The sequence below is a fragment of the Acomys minous genome (assembly GCF_964271855.1).
Source record: "Acomys minous genome assembly, chromosome: 3".
Classification (NCBI taxonomy): domain Eukaryota; kingdom Metazoa; phylum Chordata; class Mammalia; order Rodentia; family Muridae; genus Acomys; species Acomys minous.
The window spans coordinates 143,514,864-143,522,339 of NC_140485.1; positions in this window are offsets into that span (position 1 = coordinate 143,514,864).

The following is a 7,476-nucleotide window of genomic DNA, read 5'->3' on the forward strand; positions in this document are numbered from 1 at the left end:
ACAGCAACCACGGTTTTTGCTTAAATCTAACCACTTCAAGAAGCAGAAACCACAACAGGAAGCCACTTTGGTCAAACAATGACTTTTACTGTAACTACTGCCCAGGGAGCAGAGCCAAGCATGGTTGCATGTGCCCGTAACCCAACGCTCCGGACGCTGAAGCAGGGGAATGCAAACTCAGGGCAGCTTGGGCTACACAGCTCAACTTTTTTTCCTTCCATGACGTGTGTGGAGGCAGGCAGAGGGAAAACCGTTTAGAGCCAGCGCTGTCCTTCCAATGTCGGGTGCCCGGGTTGAACTCCCCAGGCTCGCGGGGGCTGAGGGCGAAAGGGGGCTGAGCCACTTCACTGGGCCAAAACTTCCTTTCCAAACACAGTCGCTTATTTATAGAGTACACTGTGCCGTCCTTGCTTTATGAAAAGAGTAGGTCATTTTACTTATGTGGACACTTCGGGGAGAGGGAGAGGTTCAATGGCCGCCGCAGGCTCCGCCTCAAGTTCTTCATCCTCGTTTTCACTGTCGCTGTTTCAGAGGCTGTGAGTGTACCAAGGAGTAAGACATCAAGGCCTCAGGATGGCGCCTTCCTCCCCTCCCCTCCCCTTAATTGTGTTTTGCAAATATTCAAATATTCTCTCCTGACAGACATCTTGGTAAGTCACAACGTTCAGGCACAAATACTTCCAAATTAAAGCTTCTCGGATTGGCTGGGATGTGTCATATTTCTAACTCATGTAGGAAAGCGGGGCTGTTTTACTCTACTGTTTGCTCCTTTGCTTTTGAGAGAGGAACTCGTTTCTTGTCGCCGTGGCCAGTCTTTTTTTTTTCCCCCCTTTCTTTTCTTTTTTTTTTCTTTTCTTTTTTTTTTTCAAGACAGGGTTTCTCTGTGTAGCCTTGACTGTCCTAGACTCACTTTGTGGGCCAGGCTGGCCTCGAACTCACAACAATCTGCCTGCCTCTGCCTCCCGAGTGCTGGGATTAAAGGCGTGCGCCATAACCGCCCGCCTTCCACTGGCCAGTCTCAAACCCTCCGTTCTACTCCCGCCTCCCAAGTTCTGGTCATGGGTGTGAACCATCATAGCCAGCAAGAGCTGGCTCTTTGAAAAGATATACAAAAGTCCCCAACCTCAAGATGGCCAGCAGGGCAAACATCAGGAGCGATGCGAGGGTCACCACTGTAAACCACTCTCACTGAGATGATTTCCACACTGTTATAGCCTCATGCTGACAGATTTAAATTTTTTTTTTAATTCGCCAGGCTGAGTGGTGGTGGCGGCGGTAGTGCACGCCTTTAATCCCAGCACTCGGGAGGCAGAAACAGGCAGATATCTGTGAGTTCGAGGCCAGCCTGGTCTACCAAGTGAGTCCAGCACAGCTAAGGCTACACAAAGAAACCCTGTCTCAAAAAACAAAAATAAATAAATAAATAAATACATAAATAAATAAATAAAAAAGAAAGAAAAAGAAATTGGACATAACTTCAGAAAGATGGCAAGTACCAATACGGATACCAAGAAAAATAGAGAGTTTCCATAGATCTGCAACTGTTCCAGGAATTTTAGCTCTATGAAAAGCCCCTCTTCCCTGATATTGTTCAGAAAAGGTCAGGGGGGGGGGAGGTAGAAGAATAAAAAGGGGAGACACATCCTAACCTTTTCTGTGAAGCCAGCACAACACTGGCACCAAAATCTGACAAGGATATTGTGAGACAAACAGTAATCCAGTCTTCCTGTGCATATCAACACAGACTTTACAAATATCGGAAAATCAATAATAACAAGGTATAAAAAATGGCAACATTACAAGATTATACTCATTCCTGGGAGTAGTAAAATAACATCATGGAAAGAGAGAAATATTATAAACATATAATTAATAAAGAGAAGGAATTAAACTAATTTAAATCTACTTGGAATTCAAAACACTCTTGGTTAACTGAGAGTCGGAGGTGCCTTATGATCATGATAAAGAGTCATTTTTTAAAAAAAAGTACATATTTGTAAAAACACTTACTAGTGAGATGTTGGAGCTCTTCTGTTTGAATCCCACCCAGAGCAGCAATGGCGGACATAACAGAGGGGCCGCTACTTGAGGTTAAGTGGATGAAAAATGAAATGAGGACATGCGCTCCTGAATATGGTGGAGGAGGAGGAGGAGGTTTGTTGTGGATATGAGGAAGGAAGCAGCTGGAGGCATCTGGAAGGGTCCAGACTGAGCCAGGCTATGAAGGGGAGACAGGGCAGGAAGAGTGAGAAGAGCTAGGAGCCAAGAGGCCAGAAGTAACGCCAGGAGACCAAGAAAAAATGGCTGCGTTGTCCCCGGAAGAGGAGGCCCAGCCTGGGGAGGCGGGGGAATTAGGGTAGGGAGCAGCGAGGGAGGAGCCACAGGCATGGAGGGGCCAGTGCCAGTTACAATCTATCAATAGGCACCTCAGCCATCTGTCCCCAGGTTTGTTTGTTTCTTTCTTTCTCTCTCTCTCTCTCTCTCTCTCTCTCTCTCTCTCTTTTTTTTTTTTAAGACAGGGTTTCTCTGTGTAGCCTTGGCTGTCCTGGAACTCACTCTGCAGACCAGTCTGGCCTCAAACTCACAGAAATCCACCTGCCTCTGCCTCCCAAGTGCTGGGATTAAATGTATGTGCCACCTGGTTTCTCTGAGACCTAACATTAACAGGATTATATATGTAAAAAACAAAAATTAGTAGCATTTAAAGATGAGTTTTGTTTAAAAAGATTAACAAGATATGCATATTTTATCAATCATTTCTATTTCTTTGTACTAGCAATAATTGTAAAGCAAAATATTAAAACAGGTGTCACACATACAAGAGCAGAAAAATACTTAAGATGAAATCTAAACGCATACTTAAGAGTTACATAAATGGATTATCCTTTTTCTTTCTTCCTTTCTTTTTTTGTTTTTTGTTTTTTTGCTTTTTGAGGCAGGGTTTTTTTGTGTTATCTTGGCTGTCCTGATCTGGCTTTGTAAACCAGGCTGGATAAACAAATTATCCAACATTGTTAAGAAAGATTAAAGATAATTTTATTAGCTGGGCAGTGGTGGCTCATGCTTTTAATCCCAGCACTTGGACAGCAGAGGCAGGAGGAGGATCTCTGTGAGTTTGAGGCCACCCTGGTCTACAAAGTCCAGGACAGCCAAGATAACAGAGAAACCCTGTCTAGAAAAAAAAAAAAGAAAAAGAATCACAGGGTCACAACAATCTTTCATAGAAAGAACAAAGTAGAAAAATTCACCCTACCAGCTTAAGACTTGAGTGACTAAGCCAGGGCTTCCTTGGACTCCAGCAAATAGGCCAAAGGAAGGGAACTAGTGTGAGGCAGTCAAGGCAAGGATGGCCGTGTGGCATAGCCCTGACATGGCTCCCTTCAATGAATGCTTCTTAGAAAAACACAATCTGAGCTGAACTTCCAAATTAATTTTTGGTGTACTGTCTTAAGTGTGGAAAAAAAAAACTTCTAGGATTCTGAGATGGAGAAAATTTCTCAGACAGCATACAAAAGAACCCCAACCATAAAGGAAAAGACTGATAAATAAAAATTTAAATCTAAGAAGAAAAGACAATGCTCCAAGGGCAAGGAGACAAGCTGCTGAGGGACAGGCCGATCATGAGAGAGTCGAAAACCTCTTACTCAGGATGTGTCAGTGTCTCCCCCAGAAAAGTGAGGCCGATGACCCGATGGCCGGGGAGATGGCTCAGCTCATTAAGTGCTCACTGTGTAAGTAGTAGTGAGGGCCTGATTGATGGCCAAAGCCCAAGTTAGAGCTGGGCGTGCTAGTGCCTGCTTATGGTCCAGCACTGGGGAGGCAGAGGCTGGAGGATCACAGCACCTTGGCCAGACAGCCTAACCTGCTTGGCAAACTCCAAGCCACAAAACAAGGAATAATCACACCAAAGTTGACTTCTGGCCTTCACATATATGTGCACATATGTACACACCCAATGCATGTGTGCACATACCCACCCACTAAACAAGAGGTTTCAAGATAACATAAAAGGGAGTATCCAAACAATTACTATATGAGAAAGTATTTTCATTAAAAATGAGAAAAAACGTGAATCAAGATGCTAAAATCTCAGCGCGCACCCAGCAGAGTGGCTGAAGCCCCACACTGTCCATTGCGGCCCCATGAAGCTGCTGATGGACACGGAAATGGAGACAGGACTCTGAAACCTGTGCGAGGAAGCCGGTACCTGTGGACGCCTCTGCTCCAGCAATGTCTCCCTCAGGACCCGAAGGACGTGTGTACGCAGACTGCACATGATGGCATCTGGAATTATTCAGGCCAGCCCTTTCCTTAAATAGTAAAAAGCCGGGGTGAACTCACGCTCATCAAACATGGACCAGTAGCGACCAGCGCCAGGAGGCTGCGTGGGGACTCATGCACAAAGGCTACTGTCTTTCACACACATGATTTGCTACGCTGAAAGAACTCACATGATTCTGTCCTCATAAAACGTCAAAAGTGAGAGGACTTAACACATGAGGTCAGAGGTCAGAGGTCAGGGCAGTGCTTAACTTTGTCAGATGAAGGGGAAGCTCTAGGAGAGACGACAAACCTCTGGGGGTAGGAATGGTGTTCTTCCAATTGCTCTGAAAGTTAAGCTGTACAGTTGTGGGGTGCAGTCTTTCCCATGTGTACAGTAGTGGGGTGTGGTCTTTCCTATATGTACAGTTGTGGGGTGTGGTCTTTCCTATATGTACAGTTGTGGGGTGTGGTCTTTCTTACGTGTACAGTTGTGTTAATCTTTTCTATATAGGTCCACATAAAAAGGGGTATCAGTTCAGTCCTTGCAGAAACATAGTGTTAAAGTGGAAATGAGCGATTTAGAAAGCAGCATTACAAGAGTGCAGAGGACAAGCGGGCGTGGTGGCGCACGCCTTTAATCCCAGCACTCGGGAGGCAGAGGGAGGCGGATCACTGTGAGTTCGAGGCCAGCCTGGTCTACAAAGTGAGTCCAGGACGGCCAAGGCTACACAGAGAAACCTTGTCTCAAAAAACAAAAAACAACAACAAAAAAAAGAGTGCAGAGGACAGAACACTACTCACTACTCACTAGGAGGGCAATAAGCTAGGTTGCTTCTAAGAAAAACTGATGTGAGGTTGCTGATGGGGGGGGGGGGGGGGAGCTCTCGCCTACTTCCCCAGCTCACCTGGAGACAGGATGTGCAGATGAGGTGCCCTCCCACCCCGTTCACCTGCATGGCCTCATTCTGGCTCTGTCCCACAAGACTCCTGCCTGGGTCAGCTGAGGGTGCTCATTAATTAATCCGTGTGCTTTTTGCAAAAACAGATAGAAGTACGTTCATAATTATTGTCTATCTGTATCTAGGAAAACATAATTGCAAAGTAAAAAGTAACAATCTTCCTAGATAGGGCTGCTTTCTCAGACGGTCTAAGTAGGGACAAAGCTCCTCCCCAGCGGCCCGCTGGGCACTCAGCAGGTGACTTTGGAGGAGTTCCATGCAGGCAAAAGCTGGTGATCTCTCTCACTTAAAATATCAGGGTCATTTAGATGCTAATATTTTCTACGGGGTTGCCATTGCCCTCTAAGAAATATTTAAAATTTACCTGTTTTATTTTTCCTGCCAAAGCAAGTCCACAGTGATACAGATTTTCAGGAACTGGGCACTTTCCTTCTCTCCTGCTTCTTCTATAACTTAGTATCTGTTAGCCTTTATCTTATATATCTACCTCAAAATTAGTATTTTGTGACTTCCTGTGACTCATTCTGATTTTTTTCTTTTTAAAATGTATTTACTTTTATTTTATGTGCATTGGTGTTCTGCCCAACATGTATGCCTGTGTAAGGGTGTCAGGTCCCTTGGAATTACAGTTTTGAGCTGCCACGTGGAACTGAACCTCTGCCCATCTGGAAGAGCAGCCAGTGCTCTTAGTCACTCAGCCATCTCTCCAGCCCAACTCACTTTGACCTTTTTCAACCACTTAAAAATATAATTGTATATGGAGGTTCATGCCTATAGTACTAGCCTTTGGGAGGCTAAGGCAAGAAGTTCAAGAGTTCAAAGTCAGCCTGTCTTAGAGACAGAGAAAGGCAGGAAGGCAGGAAGGCAGGAAGGCAGGAAGGCAGGAAGGCAGGAAGGAAGGAAGGAAGGAAGGAAGGAAGGAAGGAAAGGGGAAAAACCTAACCAACCAAACACCCACTTGCAACCTACAAAACCTCAGAAGTAGGCCATACCCAGCCAACAGGTTTGTAGACTCCTATTTATAACGTTCAATGTTTGCTTACATGTTAACTCACAGTCTACATGACCAGCTGCTTGGGAGAAGGCAAATTCGTGGTGGAAAAACTAGATTAGTTATACTATAGCCTATCCTTGATGATTTAACGGAACTATACAGCTGTGTTTTGCTACGTTAACTATCGTTGACGGGCATCTGCACCTTGAGAACGCACACAGGGGTGAACACAGCGAGTGGCAGTCTTGAGATTGTCTTATAAGACACAAATACAAATGCTATGCTTTGAGGATGCCCTTATGTTTCACACTTTATTATTTTTAATCCCAAAGAAAGAAAAAACAACTGGTGTTGAAGGCCTTAATAGTGAGTACTGCACACATATCTGAGGTGGGGTTGTTTGTTTGACTGACTGTTTTTTAAACACTGCTACAAGGAACAACATCAATTATTCAGGTAAGAGAACTGACTTTCAGAAAGAGAGTTGGGGATTAAGCGGCCAGTGATGAGCTCAGGACTAAGAGACTGGAAAGCCACATTGGTTCTGTTGTGATGAGATTCAAGTTCAAAGAAGAGACAAAAAGCTCTGGGTTTCTGTAGGAGGGGCTAGCAGGGGCTCTTGAGTGGCAGAGGGCCCTTCAGCTGGGCCCAGGGAGATGTTTGTTTGGGTCTAGATGGGCCACATTATCTTGCTTCGAGAAGGAACCCCAAATATCAATTCTAGGCTTATTACAACAGAAATAATTTTTTTTTGTAAATATCACTATGGGGTCTTGCTGTCCCTGCAGAACCATCGTCCTGTGGCCGTGGCTGTGGCTGAACCCAGCTCCTGGGCATGGCGGCATCTGCCATCATTCAGGCCTCTCTTCCCTGTCACTGCAGCAAGGTTAGGAAGGGCAGGGCACCACTCACACCAGAAGTGACACACGAGTTCTTCATGGCTCACTGACCAAAACAAGTCATGCGCCTGTGCTTATTTTCCAGGGGAGAGAGTGAAATTCTGTGAGCTCAGCAGTGCAAAGTCCAACTGCCTGTACACAACAGAGAAGGTCAGGATTCCATTGGTGGCTGTGGGAAGGGGCTTGACGTGGAGAGACGCGGAGGAATGAAGCCGCAGAAGGGCGGGAGTGGAAATGTGCCTGTAAGACAGTGAGATGAACACTCTTAGCCTAGGAGTCACATATGAAATAGTAGGAAATTAAAGCTTCAAAAATAACCGGACAGCTGGGCATGGTGGCGCACGCCTTTAATCCCAGCACT